We start from the raw sequence: 14,768 nt of genomic DNA, 5'->3' as shown, positions 1-14,768 counted from the left end.
ATATACGTTTTAAAAATATCTTTGTAAATTTAAAATACCATATACTGATTTGATTATTATTAAAAATCCATGGAACATTTTCATTAGTTCAAGTTCAAATCCACATAAAGAATTTACAGTTTCGTGGAAAACCTCTCTTATACAGCATCTAGAAAGATGGGCTGGCGAAGATATTAGGACATTTTAGGACTAAGTCATAATATGATAATTAACAATCTTATTGATACATTGTTCCTGGATAAAAGTAGCATAGAAAATGATTATGAACAGATATACTAAGTACTGTATATAATAATCCCCATAGTTACAATATGATAACTTTATAAATAAATAAGTTATATTTAAATCACGTAGGCCATTTTTTAAGTTGGAAGTCCAGTACATACGAGTAATGCAATTATAATCGTCCCTACTAAAGTTGGCATTTCGTTTCGTTTATTTTTAAGTCTTTAAGGGGTAATATAATTGTTTATAAATGCACATATATTTCCTTGCGTATTTGTCTTAAAAAGCTGTGGTTAATTTAGTTATTGCAATTAATTACATCAACATTACTATTTTCTATTAAATATCTACATTTATTAAAAATTCTTAATTATAAATTAATTAAAAAAAGGGACATATCACATCAATTTGCCCTATAGCACACTCAAGGCAGATCTAAATTTTTCAAAAAATAAGGCTTATTGAAGTTTAATGGGGCCTCATTGTTTGTTTAATTAATGAAGAACCTTTAAACTGAAGACAAATGATACAAGTAACAAAATAAATTAGCAATTTGCCCTAAAGCACACTCAAGGAAGATCTAAATTTTTCGAAAAATAAGGCTTATTGAAGTTTAATGGGGCCTCATTGTTTGTTTAATTAATGAAAAACCTTTAAATTGAAGACAAATGATACAAGTAACACAATAAATTAGCATCGTTATTATTATAATATTAATATTAACTATTTTTTACTATACGATTAGTGCTCATTNATTATAAAATTAATTTGCGATAATAATGTTTACAATTTGTACTAATATCGGATGTGGTTGAGAATTATTAATATATATTCGTCTATAAAATTTAATCCATTAATTTTTTTGGTAGTAAAATCGACTTGCCATTGATCTTTCGCTGATAATTGATGCTTTTTAACAGAATCTATAGCCCAAGATTTCTCTTGAAAATTAATTTTGTGTTCTGAAATACTTCCATTAAAAAAGTATTCATATGAAAAATTACTTTTGTGATCAGTACTACCCAAATAACTACTAATACTATTTACACCATAGATTTCTATGCACACTTTTTCCCCGCGAGTTTTAACATAATTTGTTGCCAATGAACATTCAAGAACAACTAGTATGTCGTCATCAGATGCCATGGCCGACTGACTGATTGAGCGAAAATGGCCTAGCGAACATAACTGGCTTCCGGGGCACGACACTATATTGACGCCCCCTCCACTCCAGAAAGAAATCTTGTTTATCTTGGAAAACATTTGGCGCCCCTCTACGAGTGGCGCCCGGGGCACGTGCCCTACTTGCCCCACCCTAGCTACGTTTCTGCTGAGAGTTTTTTTTCGTGTGTGAAAGATAGGAAATTCTGAATTTCCTCAACGTTGCACTTTTGCATTTTATCTTAAAGCTATTAAAGACACAAATTTGGAATTATTGCATTATACACATAGAGATGATTGTGTTTTTCAATAGATAATTAAAAAATAGTTATAGATTTATATATTTATTTATTACGCATACTGGATACACTCCTTGATGCAGGGAGCAAAACCATCTCGCAAAGAACAAAACACATAAATACAATGATCATAAGATCACAAACAGATTATACAATAATAAATTAAATACATAACAATTTAGATATAAATTAATTATTAAAAAAATCAAATATAATAATTAGTTAAAGTTTGGGAGCATCTGTCAATAAAATACAAAAAACTAATAAAATAAAAAACCAAAAATAAGCAAATTGCTTACCTATAAGAAAGAAATAAGTTAATAACGAAGATACAGCAGTGACAGATGCTCCCAAACAACACCAGCAACAAGGCTAAATTTATAGCAGAGAAATCACGCCCCCTAAAACAAAAGATCAACAGATTTTCTTAGAAAACAGAACACTTTAAATTGATAACATGGTACCGATATAATTTTAAAAAATAAAGACCTGGTAAGAACTTCACAACCGAAAATTTCTGCTCGTAACACTTTAAGACGCTTACATTTAGCCAAAATATGCCAAGCATCCACAATTTCTTTCTCAACACAAAAGTCACATGATTCTCTCGAATAATTATTTAAAAAATTTAGTGAATTACACCTAGCCTGTATAAATAAAGACAAAATATTAAGGGAAACGTCTTGATTATATAAAGAATTATCAAAAAAAGTAACATTTAAATCCTTATACCAACAATTATATACGCTATTATTTATTTTTTCATTAATATTATATAAAAAATTATCAAAAATGTTAACAAGGAGAAGAGACCAGTCCATTAAATTCAAATCATCATTAATAAGATTAATACCATGATTATTACAAGTATCAATAAAATAACGTGTCCAGTCAATAGACTTTTTACCAAGTATAAATTTCAAGCNTTAAAAATTAAATACTCATATACAGAATAAAATTTAATTAATTTCTATAAATTTCAGAGACCGATTTTTAACAATAAAATCACTGAGTCAAATTAAAAGAGTGCCGAATTTATAATAGATATTTTGATAAGATTAAGGCAAGGGCATCTACGGACTAATAAATAACAGTTTAAGAAAATTACAAACTTTATAGCTATTTACGTAAATTCTAGAGTAAAGATAATTTAGCTTTCGAGTGACGCGTACGAGACAGGATTTATATTATCGTTTATGAATATCGGTTCGTCATAGTTAAGAATAACACTACTCAACAAATAAAAGACTTTTATGCAACTGATAGTACAGTAGGCGAATGCGGATGTATGAAGCACCTTATTTTTTGCGAATAGAAAAAGCATAATTTTTGAGAACATATATAATTTGAATTTTAAAATTCAATTTTCACTTTTTTCGTTGTTAGATATAAAAAAGAGAAAATGTATAGCGATCGAATAACCTCAAGAATTTCATATTTTTGGTATAGGGGCCTTAAAATAAAAGAATAGTTTTAACGATATGCCAACATACACACATGTATATTTGTACATATGTAGATATTTAAAACTTATTAATTTTATATGTATACATATTTAATGTATAAATTTCTCTCAGTCTATGTTGTAATATGTTTATTTCTAACTTTTTACATAATACAGCATTTCATCGCGACTTTTTAAACAGTAGTCTAATATTTTGTTATAATCTTTAGAGGATAAATGCGTGAGAAATCGTATTGTTAATATTCTACTCTAATTACATTTTAGTTGATATTTACATGCAATTAGCCTTATTAGGTGTAGACAGGTATGGCTCCCATTAGACTGTAATTACTTTTTCAATGCTTGTCAGTTGCATTGACAGGTCTACTTAGGGAATAATAGGGCTTAACTCCCTACCCATTTCCGACATCAAAAACTCAGTTAATTCATAAAAAGGTTTATCACTGTATGCGTAATGAAATACGTCGATTGTGTAAAATTTAATTAAATAAAATGTACGTCCATTTAAGTTCAATCATTCTTTGTTTTCAGTCTGACTTTGTCCGATTTGGCATAACCACCTCCATTTCTTTCAGTGTGGAGTTTATTTATGAACAGTCTTAATGAATTAGTCAATCAAAAATACATTTTGTAAATTATCATATTAACATTAAAAATATGTAGTGGAAAAAATAGCTATTTTATGATGAAGAGGCAAACTTTTATTACAATAAGGTATATCACTAATTTATGCAGTTTTAACAAAACACGTGTAGAGTGATAATTGTTGCTTTTAAAATGTCATCACCGGTGACATTTTAAAAGCGTTGATGGGATAACGAATCTCACGGGAGTCATAATGTTTTCTTCTAAAGAGGCAAGCTAACTACCAAGCATGAACAAGCAACTTAATTAAAATTGGGAATTTCTATTCGTAATCTTCTATTTTAATTAAATAGTTTATTAATACTAAGTTTAAAAAATTGTGATATAATATAACGTAAAAAATTGGAAATAAAATATGGATATTCTAATGATATTTTCTGTAAGTATTGCAGACTTACAAAAGAAATTAAAATTTTATCAAGCAGATGAATGTTTAACGAATATAGTAGGAGTGTTATTTGGTCAATATAAAATTACAATTAAACAAGATCATGCACAGTGGGCTCCAATTGATATATACAGGGGTTTATTGCAAGGAGATCCTTGGTCACCTCACCTTTTTAACTTTTATACATTTGATATAAATAATTGTTTTGCAAATGATGATGATGGGTTCCTAGTAGATAATCAAGTGATACATTCGATATCTTTTGCGGATGATATAGTGATTATTGCTCCAACGGCTGCGGCTTTAAGAAGGAAGATTATATTGGTGAAAAACTATTTTGATGAACTGAAACTGAAAATAAATCCAAAAAAAATCTGAAGTTATGATATTTAGGAATGGTGCTAATTTACCGAAGAAACACATGCGTTTTTCATTGATAAAGAGGAATTGAGAATAGTTCAAGAAACAAAATTCTTGGGTATCATATTGACACCAAAATTAGCCTTTGAGAAACAATATAAGAAGACAGCCAATGATGCAAATAGGTTATTGAATAATTTGGTAAGATTATTTTCTAAGGCAAAAATAAAAAATATACAAATACACTTTCGGTTGTTTAACTCCATTATTATGAATTCAATTGGCTACAGTGTTCCAATTTGGAGTCTTGGTTACTGGCAAAAAGTGGAGATAATCCAAAACAAGTTTATACGCAGAATTTTCTTTTTGGAATATAATATACCTGGTAGTGCAATCAGATTAGAATTGAGTAGATATAAATTGTGTATATCATTAATGAAGAGATATATGAAATTTTTATTTAAATTAAGAGATTCTGGGAATTTATCAACGAGACTGTTATACCAATTATACCAGAAATCACTGGTGAAAAAGGATGACAGGAATTGGGTGTTCCAATTATCAAAAATACTGAATCAGTTTGGTTATTCTATAAATATATTCCTAGATCGACCAGAGTTAAGTGATCAGCATTATCACCAATTGCTACAAAATGTTTTAGAAATTACTTTGTCTCAGGACATTGATGATTTACATAACCGAAAGAGACCAGATTGATATAAAATAATTCTGGAGTATCCATTCAATAACAATTATATGTTAACAAATTTGGCGTTTAACGTTAAAAGATTTTTTGCGCAACTTAGACTAAATAAAGAACTGTTACTAATTAATAATAAAATTATCGATTTTACTGGGACTATATGTCCAAGACGTCAAGAAATAAAATCAAAATTTCACCTGTTTTGTGATTGTAAAGATGGTAAGAAATTAGCACAGAAGCTAGAGTTACAATGTTTACTTAAATGTAATAATGAAAAGGCAATGTATGAAGTATTTAATAGAGCATCAATAGATATAATTTATAGACTATATAACTATGCACAGAAATTTATGTTGGTATAGATTTGAAATAATAATAATTTTAGTGTAAATGAATTATATACGTATTTTTGGTACAAGTTATACTAATTAAGAACATGTATCTAGGTATAAGATGATGAAGTTTTGGGTTATCTGATTGATGTTGAATGAGAAATTAATGGTGATAAGAAAAGTTGATGTAAAAAAAAAAAAAAAACATTCCTTGTAACTGGCTAATGGCCGTATTACTAATAAAATTTTTTGATTGATTGATTGATTGATAGAAATCTTAAATACAAGAAAACTATAAAATATTGAAAAGAATGCTTTCTGAAAATGATGATTGTCGAAAAAAAATTAAAAAGTTAAGTAAGATAATCACATAATAAAAAATATAGCTCATTAATTTGTTAAATAAATATTAGACAAAAGACTTGTAAATTTATTGACGTACAGTACACTTATTAAATCCGAAAATTCTACAGTAGTATACATTTAGTAGTAATTTAATAATTACTGTACTGTAATTAAGAAACGATTTAATATTTTATCGTATTTTGTTATTTCAAAGATTTGTCATGTTGAAGTAGAAGGCTTGCTGTGACGTCACATAGATCCAAGGTCACGCTAACAAATATACGGGATTTGTCTATCCTTGTAGTTTAAAGTCCTTGTCATATACCGGTTAATCCGTGAATATGGCTACAAAATTATATTTTTAGTCGAAATTTGTCATTCTACATAAGTAAATTTCGCAAGCTGTAAGCTGTAGGTTTCGTTCATGTTCAGGGTAGCCGGAGCCGGGGATAAACTTCACATGTGCTCCAAATAACTACTGTAAATGATTTGTTTAAAAGTTAAAGTTGGAGCACTTTATTATCCCGTTTCTGACTATAATTTTCAGCACTATCTTTCTACATTTAATTGGCGCGTGAAAAATACACACAAGTTGTAGGAAGATATCCAAACCGTCGAGAATTTTGAACACGGAAAATTTTACCTCCATCATTCTCACCTTTTTTTGGCCCTGTTCACGTGTCTAGCATCTAGATAAGGCCAGTTTCCCATAGAAAGTCTTCTTGAGATACATCCATCTTAGGAGATGTTACAAGTATTGCATTATTTTATTCTATTAACACAATCTAATGAGATTTACCGAAATATTCACATCCGCGGAAACACAAAACCACATTTACTAATCCCACATAAAATATATTAACGTACTGTACAGTATTTACGAACTTTTATATTACTTTCCCGGTTCTGCTATATATAACAGAGAAAGTACATCTATCGGTCAAAAATAACCCCCTTCAAGATTTTTATATTTTCGAACTCAGAGGACAATGAAACGTCCAGAAATGCAAAAAATTCGAGGATAGTGTGTGCGTGTAGAACGATTTTGTTCGTCCTATTTGAAGCTACATAACTCACCTGTTTCTGTCGAAAATGTTTGACATTTTGCATCAAAGGTTTGTTTATTAAGAGGATTGATGCTAGTAAATTTTTGTGGTAAAATATCGACCGGATAGGGATATAAAGGGGGTCGTGTGTCGCAACTCCAGTAAGATCAGACTTACGACGATTTTACCGGTTATTTGCATTTAAAATTTTTTATAAAACCTACTTCAGTTCTCAAAATTAAGCTTTTAGTCATTTTATATTTAAAAATATAAAAAGATTTTACATAAAATATGATAACAGATGGTGCACCAAAATTTTAAACGTTGCCGGGAAAGTTAGGCAACTCGGTGCTGGTTTATTCATATTTTATGTTGTTAAATTCCCAGCACAGATAATGAATAATTATGTAAGCAGTGCATAGTGTAATTTTATCTTAAAAAAATNTTTACATGAAATATAACAGATGGTGCACCAAAATTTTAAACGTTGCCGGGAAAGTTAGGCAACTCGTTGCTGGTTTATTCATATTTTATGTTGTTAAATTCCCAGCACAGATAATGAATAATTATGTAAGCAGTGCATAGTGTAATTTTATCTTAAAAAAATCCTAGTTAGGCTTATAAATAAGCTTAATGGTTCATTAATATAAAATAAGCATTAATAAATTTCGTATAGAATAAATTATTTCTCAAAATCAGTAGAGTCGACCCCCCTATAACACTGTTGATTTTTCCGTTTTATGTGAATTCCATGTTGTACGAGTCACTTAGATTTTACAAATACGTGTGCTGGGCTGTGAACGGCTCACGCATGTGTAAAATCTAAGTGACTCGTACAACATGGAATTCATATAAAACGGAAAAATCAACAGTGTTATAGGGAGTCGACTGTATATTATTTGATCACATTAGCTAAAGTTTAATTGATCCGTCATTTTCTTCATGCCATACATAGTTTTCTAAAAGCAGCATTCTAGATACTGCCATAAATTTAAAGTTTCCTATTAATTTCGATAATGAATAATGCATAATAAACAATAATATAGTAAAGCAAACATTCTATTAGTTATAGCGAATGATTTTCTTAAAAGCCAATAAAGTAAATTAGATTTAAAACCATTAATATTTTAATTTGATTAATAATAGCTTCTTATCACAGTACTGTGCATGCTAGCAACAAGCCAGATGTACTATCAAAAATTATGTCAAAATTTCTAGTAAAGTCTTGAAAAAGCAATCAAATATTAAAATTTTGATTCTCTATTTATTTTTATACGATTAAATACACATTGTATTTATGCCCGAAGATTTAATCTGTAGAAGAAGAATCAACTTTCTTAAGGTTAATGATTGAAATTTTGAAATTTACTCCTATAATTGATGAATAGATTATCATTACGACGCTTTGTCTAATTCACTATCCTTTCATTTTGTGTTATTATATTGTTTTTAGAATGCTAAGGGCTCATTATCAGGTAAAGCGCCATTAATACTGCTGGATAAGCGAGCCATTAACGTAGTTTGTTTCAAAAAGAAACGAAAATGTCATCCATTGGTTTTTCTTATCCATCCGTATTAAACTGCTTTATTATAAAACGTACTATAAATTTTCGGTTTTTCTGTATTATAAACCCAAGCCAAATAGATCTTACTATTCATACTAAATCCGTGCATAAAGAAGAATATTATGGATTAAATAAACTAGAAATAATAAGTAATTAAAGTGCTTTTGAAAATAATTTAATCTGTACGAAATTTAGTAATAATTGTATTATATTAATGAACCATTAAGCTTATTTATAATTCATAAATTTTAGAATACGTAATAGAAACAATATACTATTTTACATAATTACTTATTATCTGTCCTGAAAAATTTAACAATATAAAATTTTAAAAAATGTTATTTTTTAAAATACATTGCGAAAAAGTCAATTTTATTAACAATTGCGTTTTATTTTTAAGGCTTTCGAAAGGTAGTCCCAATCCCATATTTGTGACTAGCATGTGGCTGTCAATTCTTTCAAATTCTCTTCTTGTTTAATATTTCTGTCTAAAAATAGAGTTGTAAAGTAATCGTGTTATAAATTCAAATAATTATAAATATAATAAAATTAAAATAATTGTTTTTATCTATTTAAAATGAAATATTCCAACTTCTTTATTGGTAAAAGGAATCAATTTATCACAAATGATTTTTGGTCACATTTTAAAGAGTGTAGTAGTTTTATATTTTCGAGCATCTTAAACATTGTTGGAGAAAAGCATATAATTAATTTTTATATTGCATAAAAGTATATTTTGATAATTTTCAATTTTATTTTTGACTTTTTCTTTGCTGTGGATCGTAAAAGTACCATTTCTTTTTCATATCCATCATGGGTTCGTCTAGGCCAGTAATTTTCAACCATTGTGCCCAGTGACTAATTTAGACCTTCGCGGGCCCTAGGCGAAATAATATTTACGGGCCCCTTTACAAATTTTGTATTACTACAAATATAAATAAAATTGTAATATTTGAAATTAAAGTACAGGTAACCCCCGTAAAAGTACTATTTCTTTTTCATATCCATCGTGGGTTCGTCTAGGCCAGTGATTCTCAACCATTGTGCCCAGTGATTAATTTAGACCTTCGCGGGCCCTAGGCGAAATAATATTTACGGGCCCCTTTACAAATTTTGTATTACTACAAATATAAATAAAATTGTAATATTTGAAATTAAAGTATTTTTATTTTTATATTTGAATATCTTACTTACATTGTATTTTGGGGGCTACAATAAAATTATGCAGCAATAAACATTATATTTTTCTCAACAAACACTGCTTTATTCTGAACTTCACCGAACAGATCTAATGCGCATATACAAACATTATCTAACTCTCAGTGATGTTGTTAGATGTCGGAGCAGTAGGTAATGTTATTCTTAACTATTAACCCTTGAATATGGCGCTAATAATATAGTAATTCGCAATACTAATAAAGCAATGGCACGTTTAGAACCTATTACGGGCCCCGGACAAGTGCCTTGCCTGCCTTGTGCCAAATTAGGCCCTGATTGTGCCTCGGCACTTTAGTGGGTTGCGAGATTTTTGAAGTGTGCCGCCACTGCGAATAAGCGACATCAGACAAGTAGTTTAATCGGTTATACCTTCCTAGAGCGCGTTTGGAAAATGGTAATCAATGTTATTGGTAACTTTCGGTAGTTACCTAAATAACAAACTGCATTTAAAAATCACTATTATGATGTCACTGGTTGTCTTGCGGTAATTATGAAGTAAACGTGTGTGCCGCAAAATTTTTAAATTATTAAAAGTGTACCGTGACAAAAAAAAAATTGAGAATCATTGGTCTAGGCTATCATTTTTCAATTAGATAGTCAGTAAATGTAGTGCAGGGAAGTACCATAACACTTTTCACACGTAATAACTAAATTGATAAAGAAGTGGTGAGGCGAAAAAAATACAGGATTCGGTGTAACACCATTAGAGAAATTTTAAAATCACCGGACTAGTTCAGTGTGAAAAGCATGTTTGGAATATCTGGGAGATACCGCCCATGAAAAATTAGCATAGTTGCACTCCTGGATTTAATCCCAGGTACCCGTAGAGATAGTGGACGCATTAACCGCCTTTATCACCTAGACGTCAGTATATTTTCATTTTTATAGTATATTTTTGAATAAATTTAACATATTCATCGCTATAATTAGTGTAATGGCGTATTCAGGTCTAGGACTGATGGCCTAGCAGTTAAGGTGGCTATGGATAACCGAAAACAAATCCTCACTAGTAAAAAACACCAGTTCTTACACCAGTAATCCAATTTACGAATGTTTGTCCTTGCAGATTGTGGTCCTGGTGAACCTTGCGATGAGTTATAAAGAATTATACTCATTATAAAATGCTATCTTTGTGAGCATATGATAAAAAGTGTTAAAAATTATGCATGTACATTAATTAATTGGATGTAATTGTGTTTTTTAAAGGACTGTTTTTAAATTCTGGCGGCATGTAGCCTATAAAGGAAGGTCTGTCGCCGTGAATGTAAAGTCTGGTGTTCCATTTTAATGATTAAGAGATAGGCAGAATTATTCAAAGCCACACGTCGGAATAAAATAATCGGAAACAAACATAAATTATTTATATTTCTATTACGCAACAAAAACTCGTTTCTATTTATATAACAGAATACGTATATAACATATATAAGATTTGAGATAGAATCTAATACCCAATAGTAATTTTACTTTATATATCGCAGAATAAACACACGAATATACTTCCGATTCAATTAATGGATGCAGCATAAATCAGTTTTTGTTTAAAAAAATTACATTAAATGCATGTAGAAAAAATCGATCAACTATTATTATTGTTCCGTATCTAACAGAAAATAGCAAATACGATAGAGAATGAATGTTTGTACAGTATTATTTCATATTTTTAATATATTGAACAAAATAATAATAAAATACTTTTTACATAGAAACCGAGTTTTAGAGGAAGTGATCTGATATTAACTGATATTCACCAATTCAAAGTAAGTAGCGAACATTTCTTATATATCTTAACTGTCTTTCAGATTTTATTTAAACAAGACTTATATCGAAAATATCTGTCTTAATATACCAATATTTTAAACAGCTGTAAACAATTTCAGTAAAGAACAAACTACAATCATTATGCAAACCACTTTGGAATCGTATCAACAACAGATATGCCCGGTATACAAAGTAAGTCCTGTTACTTCTGCTGTTAGAGTATTTGGCATTGATATTTTTGAACCCTGTGAATGCATTAAAGTACAGAAAAAGAATTCTATTCCATTTAAAATTTACACAACTGTTTTAGAATTATTTCTATGGCTGATTGTTGTATTTTTCTTCGTGCAAATATTCAGAGAGGATCTATATTGCATTCGTTTAGTATACATATACAAGGATCATAGGCAATTGTCTTCAGTCGTTAACGTATATATAGCGCTATACATTGCTCTACAATTTAGCATACTTAAACGCAGAAAACTGGATCTTCATTGCCTTAAAAGCAGTTGTGAAGAAGAAGACAATTTGCTGCACAAAGCTCAGTTTAACCTCTTCGCAGGACTTGTATTTCTGTTTTGTTTAATGATTTTATTTGTTGTTATTGCTTTAAAGGTATATTTTGTAACAATTAAGAAATTGAATGGGAATGACTACGAAGCTTTATTGTGTTCAATAGTCCATTCTGTACGATTAATGTATTGGGGTGCACACATCGTTTCTCTTCTTTTCCTGTTTTCAATCCTTTTTACGGTTATTTGCTTAAGAATGAATAAACTGACTACAGATTTGAAAGAACTGAAACGAGTAACGCTCGAAACGAAACCTAAACTGGAAAGTATTTTCGTGAAACACACAGAAATATGGGAAATATTCGAAATGATAAATGTTAGATGGAAAGTTTTCATCCCTATTCTATATTTACATTTTGTATACGTCAGTTGTTTTTTAACATATGCGGCCATCTTTGTAGAAATGGACTATAAATTGAAAATATTAATTGCAACTGTTTCCGTATTATTCACATCTGGAATCCTTATTATTTCATGGGTACTCTCGGCAGTGACTTCACTCGTAAATATTTTTCTGTTATTTGTACGCCTTGATTGTGTTCACTTTACTGAAAGAATTTCATTTTCAGCTGTATGACGATTTCATTTCCGTCGGAAGATTTTCTTTTTCCAGTTTTCCTCCCTTATTCAAGTTTAAGGTATATTTATTAATTTTCTATAAATGAAATAATTTTATTCTGTGCAGTAATATGCTTGTTTATTATCCAGACAATAGGTTTCATGAAAAGATTTCGAGGAATACCAATAGGCATTTCTATGGCCGACTTTATTTACATCAAGAAGAATTTTATAACTAAGGTAATGTAGAAGACGAAAAAAAATTTTCCGGTACATTAAATTAATTTTTTAAATCAGGTAAATTATTTATTCAGGTTGTGAGTTCTTTGTATTCTGTTTTCTCTTGGATGATTCAGTTGAGTGGTGTTATGCGAAAGGATAAGACATCTCTTGTTCCTTCTACTAATGATTCTCTTGCTGACAGCTTAAATTAGTAAACATGAAATTGCAATAATAATACTCTAAAAAGAATTTTACATTATGGATTATATTTTGTGACATTAGGTCTTGACTGTTCATATCAAGCTAACGTTCGTACTGTATTTTTTCGGACAGACTACGTCTTCAAATTAATTTTCGTAAAATTTCAATCAGACGAGATTCTATAATTGACACTTTATACCAAACATTAGTTTGATTTGAAGGAATACGTCAACAAAATGCGTGGGCGATCTATCAACGGCGATGTTCTCGAATCACTTTCTGTGGCAAAATAGTTCTCTGTCAATGTTAGACAAGTGAAGATATTTCAGAGGATTCCACGGGGCCATTCCGTTATGTACCACGTGAAGCACTGAAGTAAAGCGTTAATCTGTGATCAATTAGTTAGCATGTTCAATGGACTTATTCATCTGGCCAATAACAGACCCAAAACTAATTAAAATCTTTAATTAAATGGTATATAATGACTAATTATAAATACAATTTTTAATAATTGCGTATAAGAATTTTTCTCCTATCTTATTTTTCACATACAATTCCAATTGTCATTTGATTTTAGGTAATAAAACATTAATGTAGTTTAGAATTTGAAGAAATATTAATTCGAAATTTGTATTTTATGGAATAATCATAATAACAAATTAGGAAGAAGACGGAGAGATCATAAGACTTGATACGTGGGTACAAACTTTCGATTTTATTTTTTACTTCAACATAAATTAGGATTTAGAAGTGAAAGTCTTGTAGTCTCGGGCTTTACAAATACACACAGTAGGAAGAAATTAACAAATGACACAATGACAATCTGTCTTTTACGTAGCTCTTCGTCTAGGAATATAAACCATTTCAAATGCAGAATAAATAGACACATTAACGATTTTATTATCATTTTTAAATACTTTATGGTAATAATTGTGATGAATTTTTTTAGCTTTGTATTGAAATTTATCATTTACAGAAATGCTACAGAAACATTTTTTTATAGTTTCTTCGACTCTCTGATCTTAACTTGCAATTATTTCCAGAAAATAATTTTTTGAAAAAGATTTATTTATCGTAGTGAGGTGTATTACAGAAACCGTTGCTTAGCGAACACGAAATCGTACAAGAATCCTTGATATGAATATGTGGATTTTTACAAATGCATGCTGTCTTCAAGATTTCAATTACAAATGAGGCAGTTGCCGCGAAGAACTCAGTTGTTTCACTGATGGTGAAGAAACTGTTTCGTAGTTTTTCAGTTTCTGAATGTGTCAGGCTTTACGCACAACTTCTTATTTACATGGTATGATGGGTTTTTAGCCTTCACTACTGAGTAATCTCTTTCACACAATCTACAATACACGAAATCGTGCATGTAAAAGAGTGATGAATTTAAATACGATATTTGAATTTACTGCGTGAATTTAAGCTGAAAATATATAATTTTAATTAATATTTTTATATGTCTACAAATAAGAATTTCACTTATTGAATGCATCGTGTATTGAATTCAATAAAAATCAAGATCTGTTCTTTAATGCTTAAATTATTTTGAAACCAATTACACCGTATATTTTTTAATATTATGAAAATCATGACAGAATGTTAATGTCTATTTTAGTTTTTACTGTAGAAGCTGTATAGCATTTTAAAATATATCGAATGTTTATACGTATAGAAATAAACGAACAAATCAAAACAT

This window comes from Centruroides sculpturatus, unplaced genomic scaffold (genome assembly GCF_000671375.1).
Source record: "Centruroides sculpturatus isolate CEXI.00-Female unplaced genomic scaffold, Cexi_2.0 scaffold2213, whole genome shotgun sequence".
NCBI classification, from domain to species: domain Eukaryota; kingdom Metazoa; phylum Arthropoda; class Arachnida; order Scorpiones; family Buthidae; genus Centruroides; species Centruroides sculpturatus.
Note: the sequence above shows the minus strand (reverse complement) of the source record.